General features: G+C 46.1%; 1 protein-coding gene across 2 annotated transcripts in view; it reads right to left on the bottom strand.

Moving 5' to 3' along the window:
* LOC105005722 (hippocalcin-like protein 1) overlaps positions 1 to 11,877 on the bottom strand; it is a 44,694-nt gene extending 32,817 nt beyond the window's left edge. Inside the window, exon 1 of one of the 2 annotated variants that reach the window (XM_010863857.5) lies at positions 11,363 to 11,877. The gene's annotated coding sequence lies outside the window, so the exon portion shown is untranslated. Of the gene's footprint in view, positions 1 to 10,687; positions 10,798 to 11,362 lie in introns of those variants that run through there. The other variant, XM_034294751.1, reaches the window with a different exon arrangement.
* Positions 11,878 to 14,262: the final 2,385 nt, after the last annotated feature.

Below are 14,262 nucleotides of genomic sequence, written 5' to 3' on the forward strand. Positions count from 1 at the left end.
TACATCAGATAGAGTATCACCTCAGCTTGTAGACAGGCCCTATATTCTACATACTGTACATCAGATATTTGCGATCCGTAAGGCGCCATATAGAAAATACTGAAATATAGAAATCCTGATAAAATCCATTAACTGTTCTGTGACCCTTCCACTCTCCTCTCCTCTCCTCGCTCCCCCTTCCACTCTCCTCTTCTTGCCCCCCCTTCCACTCTCCTCTTCTTGCTCCCCCTTCCACTCTCCTCTTCTTGCTCCCCCTTCCATCCTCCTCTCCTCACTCCCCCTTCCCCTTCTCTTCCCTCTTCATGGCCTCCCTCTTCTCTCCTCCTTTCCCAATCCACCCACTACGACAGCCCTTCCTCAATATCCTCCACCTCCTCATTCTCTGCCTCGCCCTCCTCGTCCTCCTCGTCCTTCTGTTCCTGGCATGACATAAGGATCTAACGGTGGTTGATCTGTGCTGAACAGCTCTGGATCCAGCAGACATCTGTTTCAGACGCCCCATGACATCAAGAATCCAGATATCATAGATATCTCACTGCACGGCGCCTGTCAACATGGTAGCACTTCTCTGACCTCTACCCAGAAACGCCTCTTCATCCCCCTCTTCCTCCTCTACGGCCTCGGACCTCGGTAACCCTCCCTCTTCGACTCTTAGCCACTGACTCCTCAAGCCCCCTCCGCCTCCTCCTCAAGCCCCCTCCGCCTCCTCCTCCTCACCCACTCCGTCTCAACTTCCTCCTCACACCACCCCCACATCATATGGGGCCCCACCACTGCATCTTAATCCAAATATGGGGCCCCACCACCGCAACCAAATCCTAATACAGGACCCCACCACTGCATCTTAATCCAAATATGGGGCCCCACCACCGCAACCAAATCCTAATACAGGGCCCCACCACTGCATCTTAATCCAAAAATGGGGCCCCACCACCGCAACCAAATCCTAATACAGGGCCCCACCACTGCATCACAATCCAAATACGGGGCCCCACCACTGGAACCTAATCCTAATACAGGGCCCCACCACTGCATCTTAATCCAAATATGGGGCCCCACCACTGCATCTTAATCCAAATAAGGGGCCCCACCACTGCATCTTAATCCAAATAAGGGGCCCCACCACTGCATCCTAATCCTAATTTGGGGCCCCAACACTGTGTCGTATTCCTAATATGAGGCCCCTACACTGTGTCCTAATCCATGTACGGGCCCCGACACTGCGTAGACAGACAAACTGCACAGAAAATACAGTGCATAGAGGAGGGTTGAGAAGTGGACGGCCAAATAGGAAACCACACTCAATGCGTGACAAATGCCCCCTTTGCAAGGAACAGTCGATATCGAGGCGATCCAATCACGTACTGTAATGTTGAGTCTGCTGTTTGATAGGGTGCACCCTTCACTCTTTTTCGAGGCACTGCTCCCCAGATGAGGACGTTAATTATCCTCGCAGTGCAGACTACCTTGGTTTCCGCGGGTGATGGAAGGAAAGTTATTTAGGTCAAGGTGACCAGAAATGATGCCCTGGTGGGAGGATGGTGGGAGGTGAGAGAGGAGGCAGAGAGAAAAGTCTCAGAGAGATGTCAAATGGAATCACATCATAAAATTGTAAGTCATTTAGGAGAGGGGGAATATATAAAGTAGTGTAGAGGGAGGTGGGGGGCGGGGGTAAAGTGTAGAGGCGACATATCGGGGGTATAGATAGTTTGAGGTAAAAAAAAGGAGGAGAAAGAGAAGGGAGTACAGAAATGTGGGGGGGGGGGATAAGACACTAAAGAAAAAAGGGGAGGGACAGAGGTGAAACTAACAGGAGAGTGGAGATGAGGGCTGGATGTTAGGAGCAGGAGAGAGGAGGTGAGGGCTAGATGTTAGGAGCAGGAGAGAGGAGGTGAGGGCTAGATGTTAGGAGCAGGAGAGAGGAGGTGAGGGCTAGATGTTAGGAGCAGGAGAGAGGAGGTGAGGCTAGATGTTAGGACCAGGAGAGGAGGTGAGGGAGTGAAAAGTGGAAAGCGGGTGGCCAGAGGTAGAGGAGGTGTGGAAGGGGCATGTGACTGCAGTCTGGACTGGTCATCAGTTCTTATGCCAGAAACAGCTCTTCAGAGAGCTGGAACCAGCCAGGTTGGCTGGCTTCCTTGTATCACTCTCACTCACTCTCCCCATTTTCCCTCTCTATCTCCCCAGCCATCTTTCCCTCTTTGTCATTTTGTATTTATATGTTCTTTTTCATCCACCCCTGTGGAGAGCCACCTTAATATGTCTGTCCACCTTCCCAACGGATCACTCCGATTCATAAAGAAAGCGTGTGACTCCACACACCTGGCAGTGGGAAGAAGGAATGAGAGGCACAGGAAAACCTGGTCCACCGCAGAGGAAAGGCCATTACCGTACCTCAGCCCAAACGGAACCTTAATTCCCAGACAAAATCTCAGAAAACTATCATTTTGTCATTTTCCTGGAATTGAAGTCTGTTCACCAGGGTGTTGACGTCTGTGATGAGAACAGGCTCCACATCTACGATGACTGGCTGCCCACATCGTTGCTGCTCTGACTTCCGTTCACAGGGTACCGCCACATAGGCTTCGGTTCCAGTTGCACTTTGGAAGCAGCCAGACCAAAACAGAGGTGATGGGGTGTGTCTATGTCATGCTGAGGGAAACAATGTTTCTTTAGGCTGAATAGGCTTCCATTAAGAGGATTTCACCTCTAATGTGCTCTCAAAAACAACCCTTCCCTGCCTTTGTCTCTCCAGTGTCCCCTGCCTATGTCTCTCCAGTGTCCCCTGCCTTTGTCTCTCCAGTGTCCCCTGCCTATGTCTCTCCAGTGTCCCCTGCTTTTGTCTCTCCAGTGTCCCCTGCCTTTGACTCTCCAGTGTCCCCTGCCTTTGACTCTCCAGTGTCCCCTGCCTTTGTCTCTCCAGTGTCCCCTGGCTTTGTCTCTCCAGTGTCACCTGGCTTTGACTCTCCAGTGTCCCCTGCCTTTGTCTCTCCAGCGTCCCCTGCCTTTGTCTCTCCAGCGTCCCCTGCCTTTGACTCTCCAGCATCCCCTGCCTTTGTCTCTCCAGTGTCCCATGCCTTTGACTCTCCAGTGTCCCCTGCCTTTGTCTCTCCAGTGTCCCCTGGCTTTGACTCTATGGGGCTGGGCACATTTAATGAGTTTTACTGAGGTTGTCCAGAGTGGAGAAAGATTTGTCGTTCAACACTAAACCAAGATGTTGGCAGCTTCAGGCACTTCACATGAGTGGCCCTGGATCCAAGCGTCTTTCCCAACAACACTGAAAATGGTACAGTTTTAGAAAATAACCACTTGTTACAACAAAACATAAGAATGGGTATGAAAGGTATGCCATGACTTGACCAAACACCAACTGCGTGGCTGTAGCTGCCACAGTCGAGATTAAATACACACAATACGAGACATCTTAGCATGCCTAAAATGCACACACACATACCTCCACACACACACACCATGTCAGAGGTTACATGTTTCCCAAGTAAGGTAAAAATAACCAGCGATCTGGGGGGAGGAAAGAGCTTGGAAAATTAGAGAAAAAGGAAAGAGGGATAAAACAAAAGAGGGATGAAACAAACGAGGGATGAAACTACAGTCATGGACACCTCAACTACCTATCCAATTTCCTGTCTGGATGAAGATCTCAAAATAAATGTCTCTGTCTCCCTCACACACACACACACACACACACACACACACACACACAGGCAGGCATGACTATCGTCCACTCATGCAAACGGCTCACTCAGCGAGAATTTCCCCTTCACGGCAGATCATCTGGCATTGTGTATTTGTGTGTGTCTGTGGCTTGTGTTTAGTGTTGGCCTGGTGTGTTTGTGTTTGTCACCGAGAGGGCTGAGAGATCCAGGCACTAGCTAGGCAGGGACTCTAGCCCACAACATACTTCTTCAGCAGAAATGTACAGTACAGAGGTGGTCCTGGTACATTGGGAATGTTATGCTAGGATACCCCGCCTTTTGTCTTTTGTCCCTGGCGTTCCACTTAAATTCCTGCTACCTCGCTCTCTTCATCACTTCCTCGCACTCTTCCTCGTTTTCTCGCACTCTTCCTCGCTCCCTGTCTCTATCTCTCTCGGTTTCTTTCCCTCTCCTCTCGATTCATGTTTGTCGCTTTGTCTCTGAGTTGGTTGTACTTCACTGGCAACCCTTCTGTAATGGCATTGGGTCACAAGTCTTGCTGCTGTGACTGCACACTGGGGAAACCCAAACATATGAGACTTTGTTAATTTTTGACTTACAACGCCGTTTCCAAAACAGTCACTTTAAAAATGGGCACAAATCCCCCAAAATCCAATTATTTGATATGTTGTATTTTTACTGTTTTCGATTATAAACAGGGATAAATGATTTAAACATCATTGTAACAAGACGATGATAACAAAATGATAATAACAAGATGATAATAACAAGATGATCGTAACAAGATGATCGTAACAAGGTGATCGTAACAAGATGATAGTAACAAGATGATAATAACAAGATGATAATAACAAGATGATCGTAACAAGATGATGTTTACTTCCATAATATTTTGTTCTTTGTTTACAATTAAAGAAAGTTTTGGTTGTTCATAGCTCCAAATACATTAAGGCTTTCTCAAGAGCCTGTTATAATGGATGGCATCGACTCGAATCCCTGGATAAGTTCTAATTGGATAGGTTCTTAGGTGATTATTTTCTTAGGTGTGTTTCAGATTTTGTGGTCTCCATCAAGTGAGCAAAATGTGAAAGTATTGACCATGTGTGGAATTTTATTTTTTCTAATTGCTCTTTCTTTGCTGTCAATGTAGCATACCATTGCATTTTGTGCCCAGCAGCATTCTGACCAAAACCTTTCTGAAACAAACATTGGACAGATTAGGGCTTAGCACTTTGCAGGAAAGGCTGCCGTGGGCTTTGGCAGTGCTGGCGAAAAGAGATATGAACAATACTTCCATCATCTTTCAGCATCAGAAAGGACAGAGAACGATGAACCCATTCTGCGGGAATGCATCCATGGTCCGTAGTGTGATCATATCAATTAAGCCCAGCGCTGTGTCTCGGACAGCATTTGTGCCCATCTGTTAGGATTCATGTGGCCGAGATAAAGACACAGCTGGGGGCTATCCTAGCATGACATTCCCAGTTCGGTTCAGGCGAAAGAGTTTCTGCTAAATTACCAGGACCCTTGGAAACAAAATACTGACAGGGGAGAACTAAAAGGGTACTGCTTGTGTGTGTGTGTGTGTATGTGTGTGTGTTTCCAACCCAACTAAATTCCGAACTGTGGTTAAATAAGAACAATTAACCAATGCAGGCTTTTCAAGTCCCCATTTTGAAAAAGGGTTAGGGTTAGGGATAAAGTTAGATAAGGGATTACATTAGGGTTAGATAAGGGATTACATTAGGGTTAGGGATTACATTAGATAAGGGATTACATTAGGGTTAGGGTAAGATGAGGGATTACATTAGGGTTAGGGATTACGTTAGATAAGGGATTACATTAGGGTTAGGGTTAGATAAGGGATTACATTAGGGTTAGGGATTACGTTAGATGAGGGATTACATTAGGGTTAGGGATTACATTAGATAAGGGATTACATTAGGGTTAGGGTTAGGCATTAGGGCTGTCTTAAGTTAAGGCATAAACATTAGGTTATTGAGATTATGGTAGATTTTTTTTTAAGGACAGTCAACTTTGGCGTCCCCATTTAAAAATCTCAGTATACATGTGCAGGTGTGTTGTCTCTGTGGTCGTGCGTGTGTGAGACGAGGGTTCATTAGGGTCCTCTTCAAACTAAAGGCAGAAAATAAATGAAAGGAAGAGGCATGGCTCCAGGTGTTCCCTGAGAAAGACAAAGGACTGCAGGAAATAATGGGATGACGCCACGACGAAGGCCAAGAAGGCAACAATGTTTTCCAATACAGACAAGCGATACGGGAAAGCACCGCATGGAGGGTCTCTCTTCTGGTTATTAAACGATGGGAAAGGATGTGAGGAAAGGATGTGAGGAAAGGATGTGAGGAAAGTAAGGACAGATGATGTGGTAGAAGTTATATGGGTGGAGGAGAGGAGAAGGGAAGAAAGAGGATAAAAGACAGGGGAGGAGAGGAAGGGAGAGGAGAGGAAAGGGAGGAGAGAGGAGAGGAGAGGAGAGGAAGGGAGAGGAGGGGGGGGAGGAGAGAAGAGAGGGGAGGAAGGGAGGACAGGAAGGGAGAGGAGGGGAGAAGGGGGGAGAGATATATGACTTTGCAGGGTCATGGAAGAGCTCGGGGGGTCATTATATGTCTCAACTCTGTCGCAGGCGCTCAGAGGTGTTAGCCTGCTAACCCCACGAGTTCACTCAAACACCAATGGTGTATCTACACACAAACACACACAGTCATTATTGTGTAACACAAACGTTCCAAACACGCTCACACACACACACACACACTGATGTACACTTGTGATTCACACTTGCTGCATACACACTATTGCTGTCCCTGTGAAGGACTTTATTAGCCCACATGCTGGGCTCCAGAGGTAACTGGCCCACTTTAATAGGACCCACTAATGGAGAGGAAGGGCCAGGGAGCAGAGACAGAGAGCAGTGACAGAGTAGAGACAGATAGAAGAGGAGAGACAGATAGAGGAGGAGAGACAGATAGAGGAGGAGAGACAGATAGAGGAGGAGAGACAGATAGAGGAAGAGAGACAGATAGAGGAGGAGAGACAGATAGAAGAGGAGAGACAGATAGAAGAGGAGAGACAGATAGAGGAGGAGAGACAGATAGAAGAGGAGAGACAGAAGAGGAGAGACAGATAGAAGAGGAGAGACAGAAGAGGAGAGGAGAGACAGATAGAAGAGGACAGACAGATAGAAGAGGACAGACAGATAGAAGAAAGACAGGAGAGCAAGAAAGAAGATAAGGAGAGGAGATACATGATATATTAATCTAGTTTTTACCTAGAAAAAAATAAAAGGAAAAATAGTAGATGTCTGTAAAGGACATAGCAGGAATCTATTGGGTTTTCTCATCTCTTACACAATCAGCCATTGCAATTTCCAGCCCCCATCACAGACAGGAGGCACCAAATACACAGCGTCTTTTGGAGGAAAATAGAAGATTCATAGAAAGTGCTTCCGAATTACAAAACGAATACCAACAATGAGTTTCAGCATCAAATCCTTAACCAGCCGACCGCCACAGACTAGATCACGAATGTCATCCTGTTCCCTATGTAGTGAACTAATTTGTGGATTTGGGGTACATATCCCATCTGACAAGATCCAATCTCTTCATCCCCTCACAGGGGGATGTACAGGGTGTATATTAGATTTAAACTGTGTTTACTAGATGTACAGGGTGTATATTATATTTATAGGATGTGTACTAGATGTACAGGGTGTATATTATATTTATAGGATGTGTACTAGATGTACAGGGTGTATATTATATTTATAGGATGTGTACTAGATGTACAGGGTGTGCATTACATTAAAAAGGCCATGTGTAAAGTATTTGAACTTGTTCAAGTTCATTTAAATCAATCACACGACCGAAGGAGACACCCCACCTGCAAACACATTCATCACGTCCACCAAACACCCACTCTACAGCAGGGCCTCCATGGGGAAGCCAGACAGGCTGGTGGTCGAGGCCAACCAAGGTCTTCTGTCACGAGGCTGACAGGCAGAGGCAGAGCCCTACTGGAGAAGTGGAGGGGCTGCCCTGGCGAGGGCGGGCAGTGGGCGGCGTGCCCCGACGTGGGCGTGTTCGCATACCCGCATGTGAGCCTGTGTGTGTCCGTGTGTGTATTTGTGTGCCCTCGCGCGCACCCGCGTGTGTCCATGCATGCATATGTGTATGTCCCCTTCAATCGTATGAACCAAGTCATATGCATAGAGACCCCTAATTTACATATGTAATGTATTCCCGTCATACACTCCAGGGGAATTGTTTTTGAGTGCTTCGCTGACAGACAAAAGACCAGAGTGGTGCCGGCCTGAACGCAGGCGGGCCTGAAGATCAGCGTGCGGCCGAACGGCACGCTAGTCGCTCCATAACGCATCGCTTTTCACCGGGGCTGCGCCGGGGAACGGAGACCGGGTGAACCGGACGCGGGGTGGAACGGACGCGGGGTGGAACGGACGCCGGGTGGAACGGACGCCGGGTGGAACGGACGCCGGGGGAACGGACGCCGGGGAAAAGGCATTTCAAAGTGGGTAAACAACACTCAGTGCTGTCAGATGGAGAGAGAAGCTTTCAGCTCAGCTTTTGCTCATGCCTGACACACACACACACACACACTATGCTTTACTATCCTTGTGGGGACTCCGAACATTATTTTCCCTAACCCCGAAAGCCTAACCCTAACCCCATCCTAAGCCCTGTGCCTGTTAATTGAATTGCCCTTAGAATTGTGACATAACAGAACGGAAGGCAACCCGTTTTCGGCATCAATGTTTTCGGAATTAGCGTGGACTGAATGTGTGTATGCAAGCGCGTGGGTAAATGTGTGTGCGTGTGTGTGCGTGTGTGTGTGTGTGTGTGGGTGTTGGCACGCTGAGTGTATGTGTGGGCTTGGTGTGAGTGAGAGTGAGACCAGTGTCCAAGGAAAATGCATGTGTGACAGAGTGTGTGTGTGAATGACCTGGAGTGTGTGTTTGTGTTTTGGGTTGAGTCCACGCAAGAGGGCTCGAAGGTGCCAGTCAGAGCGCAGGGCAGATGGGTATTTAATGTAACAGTCTCACGGCCTGGAGTGGACCTTTTCTTTCAGGCACTCCGGTTCTGGTGCTACTGAAACTAATCTGACTCCTAGATGATAGCGGTGATGACGCCTCAGATGGTTGAGGAAGACCAGAAGAAACCTGCAATTCAGCGGCATCCTTCTGCAGCAGATTGTGAGGTAGCTGGGTTCAGGCCGAATCTCTTCGGCCAGCGGAGGTTAAAGAAGCCCTGCTGTACCTCCTTAACCGTGTGGTGGGGGTGGACCATTTGGGCTCCTCGTTAAAGGGGGCTGAAGACTATAACCAGACCCTTACATTTGGTTAAACATTGAGGTTAGCGCTGAGAAATTATTCCAAATGTTGGTTGTTTTTGTCCTAAAGTAGGTGAACGGCTGGCTGAATCAGTTGGATTCCATTTCAGATCGCGGCCCATTTATGCCAGTTCAATGCAAACAAGTTTTATTGGGGGTTTAAGTCAGCAAGTGCTGAAGTTGAGAAAATGAGCAAAGGACGGCAATAACCACAGCCCAGTGTGGACTGGTACACAGAACGAACCAGGGTTAACAGCGACAGTGACACCGTCAAACGGCAAGAGAGTGAGAACATACCTCTGCCAAATCAGTCGATGGTACTACCTGAATGTTTGCCTCATTAACTTTGAAGCACGGAACTACTGTCCTTAAACTAATGCCTGATCTATTTTAACTAGCTAGATACAATGATTTCATCAGACGTCTCCTTCGCACACGTTCGTCAGCAAGTCACTGAGGGGAACAGTAACATGAACAACTGAAGGAGGAAGACGATCTGTGGATCTTGGTGGGTTGAAGTGTAGATCGATCCGGTTAACAGTTACGCACACTTTGTCATCGTCTGTGGTGGACGTCTGGACACATGTTGGGACAATCCATTTGGAAAAGGAAGGTTTGAAGGTCCAGAGATTGCTCTCCTGGAATTACTTCATGTTTGCTATTACTCGCATTAACATGTACCTTTTTAATCTCTTCCCCTGGAGACATTTTCTTTCATTTCAGTGTGTGTGTGTGTGTGTGTGAATATGTATTATACCATCAGGATGTTGATCTGATACCTCAAACTGGATGGTTCGGCTGTGATGGTGTTCAGATCCAGTGACTGACTTGATGCCTTCCCGCAAAAGACGTGGCTTTCACCTTTTTTTGCTCAGTGGGTTGGCTTTAAAAAACCTTGTGTAGACTCTACCACTCAATGCAAATATGTCTGTGGCCAGAAATCATGGGTGGCTATAGCAAACTCTCCTACCTCAAGGGCCAGACATGAAATTAATGTCCTCAAGAATCATTAATAAATAAAATATGCGAATGGGAGCGGGTTTTCAATGAGCATCTACTCCGTTACAGAAGGTAAATAACTGAGGCAACCACGTTCCATGTGTCTACAATGGCCCGCAGCGCTACATAAATTGTCGGTTACCGGGACCCGCATGCGTTTGGAACCGTGTCAATTAAAGAGGAGTGAAATATTCCTCGGTCTATCGGTTGCCACGGTAGTAGGCACTAAAATCCGCTATGGCACTGGCATTACCCACAAGATGATACAATCACGTGACTCATAAAGTAGGCTATTATACACGGTTTTAACAGGCAATAAGTACAATTAATTAATTAATTAATTAATGACATGCAAAAACAGCTCACTCTGCTATTTAATTTATATTTTTGCAAGAATGGTCTATGACATGGCCTATAGGCTATTTCATACATACAATGGAATCTGAATAAACAATAAGATTAATAAACTACGTTTTTAGCATCTTCAGATGGCCTTCACTATAGCCTACATGCAGGCCCACAAACGGTGAAAACGAAATGTGTTTGTCAAATACATAACAAATAAACGTCCCGTAATGGAAAAGCATTACCTCGGCATAATCCTCTGAACCACATGTTTAATTATTAAAACCATAATCCAGAGCCATACTTACTCTACTCCGAGTGACCCGGTCAACCGTAGATAGCATCTACTGTAGGATACACCTCACATATCATAGCCTGCAAAACGTAACCAACCCAACAGAAGTCCCATTCGTGCACAGCGGGGAGAAAGACACCGGATAGCAGTGTATGAGACGACGACTATCCAAAGAGAGCGAGACAGAGGGGGCTAGGGGTTCTCGTCAGCACGCCAGCGCACCCGCATTGTATGATACCGTCCCAGTATAATCTCTCATCTCGCCTTAAAGCGCTTTCTCGGTAGATCTTCATTCATAAAAATGAATTGGCCTGTGCCCACATAATTATCATAGGGTTGTTTGTTTGCAATGATTCAATTAACAGGCTAGGCCCTTGACTATTTAACCACAGAAAACGTTGCCATCGAATTCCAGAGCTTGACAGCGGAAGAAAAACAAGACATTGTAAACAACGCTAGCCTAAAACAAAATTATTTTTCTCGAAACATCATTTCACCACATCTCTTAGGGAATACACGCAGTGTAGGATATTAGCAAAATCCCATTCACATCGTGCCCAATACCGCTGTCAAAAGGAATCAGCGGCACCATTAACTATTAAAACTCGATATAAATATTTCAAGCAGATACGAAGATGTGCTGATTGATCGGAAACAAGCATCCTTCTTTCAGTCAGTTCATTCTTACCCTTTATCCAAGAGCGCTCCGCAAGCGATGCGACCAAGGAAGCGTGAGAGACGGAAAGAGGTGCGAGGATGCTCAGCTTGTGCTGCCTGCGTCCTCCGGTCGATCGATTGGAGAGAATCCGGACTGGCTGCTTGCTATACACGGGCTGCTGTCTCTGCTTCACCCTCTTCTTTTGTGGCTCTACTGCAACTGCGGCGGAGCTCTGAAAACCATGCTACCGTCACACACACGCCCCGTGAGACAGAAACGAGCAGACACAGAGGCTATAACGGGCTGGGCTCCTGCTTCCACCGGGATGTGTGTGTGTTGAGAGAGAGTTGGTTTCCGCGAAGATATAACGAGGGGGAGGGTGGGTGTCTACGGGATTACTGGTACGAGTTTAATTAGATAGCCTTACGTCCATGGGACAGCCGTTTGTGTGTCAGCGCGGGTAGGCAGCTCTCGCTTTCTATCTCGATCACTCCATTTCCTCACTGTCTCTCTCCCTCTCAATTTCTCTCTCTCACTCGTGCTGTACTTGAGTGGATGCAGTTCACGCTATGGACAAGCGATTGAGCACTGCAAATTCCTCACAGAATATTATAGGCTATTTACAAATAGCCTAATCGTTTCCATTAAATATTCATGCATGGCACAGGCCCAGGAGTTGGTAACCAATGGGATCTACCCTAGTCCATCGTAGTCCAAATATGCCTTAGGGTTTTCTATCATGACCTGATTTCATACGATTCTTACTAAATGTTTTTCTGTTTTTTTGTTTGGTGTGTTCCTATGAACATCCGGTAAGAAAAGCTTGAAAATAATTATATTGGGTATATGAAAATATGATGTGAAGAAATGAAAACAGTGTTGGAAATGGCATTAGGCTATATTAAAAAAAATTTAAAAAGGATGACAGAAGATTCGTCACCAGTCCTGGTGTTCTGACTGATGGTTTTCATCCCCTGGAGTTAGTCAGGTTGTGGATTCCTAATCTAAGCGCTAGGCGCTACACCCTCAGCCCTTGAATCTTATTCCGTGCCAAAGCATGGTAGAGTGCAGTGGTTCCCGGAGAAGTGGGTATACTGTAATCAGGGGCGTAAAGTTAGGGGTGACGGGGGTCATGACCCCCCAATATTACAGACAGGTAAGTGTGACCCTCCTGGAAAAGAGTGAAAATCCTGGGATTCTGCTAATGACTCATAATTTTATCCTAATTTAGTTACTTGGTGTTTGGTAGAGAAGGGCCTACTTTGCATCAGCAACACTGGCTCAATGACAAACAAGTCATTCATAAGAATACAACTGATGGCACCTTTATTCAAAGCAAGTTATTTCTATGTAATAAATCATTTGATTGTTAATCATAAATATAATAATAAATTGTGTCAGGAAGTTTGATACAAAATATGAAGCCATTTTAATCAAATACAAATGACAAAATAATATTTTGTATATGAAATACACGTTTGAAATAGATGTATCATAAATACTGCACACCCCTGTATAACCCCATGTAGATACATTGGAAACCAAGTCTTTGAATTACCTTAACCTACCCAGTTTCTTGCATCCTAACCTGAGGTTTTTGGACTTTATAGTAAATCTTTCTTTACTGTCTATAGGTATGACCAATTTATACCACAACAAGATTGCAATATTGTATTAAAAAAGCAAGCTATGTGTGATCCACTCTTGGGCATATGCAAGGGGGCAGGTAACAAAATTTCCGTTCACAATGGAACAGACGAGCCAGGCTGACGAGTAACCAACACAGCGCCGGAAAAATTGAAGTCTGAGCTGACCACTCTGTACCGCCACACTGAGCTTCACACTGGTAAGACGGCCCTGTCTCTGTTAAGATCCATCCATGAGAACAACCTAGAGGAGGCTTTTGCTGAGACCGTCACTCTGCTGAAAATTATCATAACAACACCTATGACGACATCCGAGTCAGAGAGGAGCTTTTCCACCTTGAAGAGGATAAAAACCTTCACTCACAATACCATGGGACAGCCGCGACTCAACGCATTGGCCATGTTGTCCATCGAAAGCCAGTTGATTCACTAGCTACATTACTTAATTCCCAAAGTAATCGAAAAGTTTGCTCAGAGGAAGAACCGCTGTGCCACCTTTCTCTTCAAGTGAGCCCTCAGCCTTGGTGAGTGAAAGCATATTTTTTCATCCTGCCTTTGTGGTGCTGGTCCATGCATTGGTCATATTTTTGTGCTTGATCTATTGCTATAGATGGTGACGAGTGTCAGTGTGTCCATGCTTATCTATTAAGGTTGTTGTCATTGAATGGATCTGTATCCCTAAAAAGTTGTCTTTCCGCTTCGTTGTGGCCTTCAGTGGTGTTGAGCTCATTGCTGTTCGCGTATGGCCCTGTAGGCACATTGGTTCTGAGCTTGGTTGCATTCCTAATTTAGGTTTGTAAATGTGACAGTGGTCATTTTACATGTGTGTGAGAGAGAAGAAGAGCAATTACACAAGAAGGTCTCTCTCTCTCTGCAATATGTGTACTACAACTCCTGGTAGAAGCAAACCGCTCTGTGGTTAAAAGTGTTTTGTGGAGCCACGCTGTTTGTGTGTTAAATAAACACATCAGTAGCGAGAGGGAGTTTTCTAGCTTTTCTGGTATGTATCCTATATTTTGAAATGGTTTGTGCCCCACCAATGTTTTACATATAAAAGCGCCACTGTTCACTTGTCCTGTCAAGCTAAATATAGGGCCTAGAGGACATCTGCGAATTGGACGGATGTTTAGCGTGGCTATCGTATTGCACCTGGTTTCAAGTCCCCGGAGGGAAAGTGAATAAAAAAGTGAAACTGTGATTGGAGTTCAGCCAGGGCCTGATTCTGACCTGACACACCAGGTAACTTCAATTAACTACCAGAAACAAAAATGAGTGTCTCCGCCC

The sequence above is a fragment of the Esox lucius genome, chromosome 10, assembly GCF_011004845.1.
Source record: "Esox lucius isolate fEsoLuc1 chromosome 10, fEsoLuc1.pri, whole genome shotgun sequence".
NCBI classification, from domain to species: domain Eukaryota; kingdom Metazoa; phylum Chordata; class Actinopteri; order Esociformes; family Esocidae; genus Esox; species Esox lucius.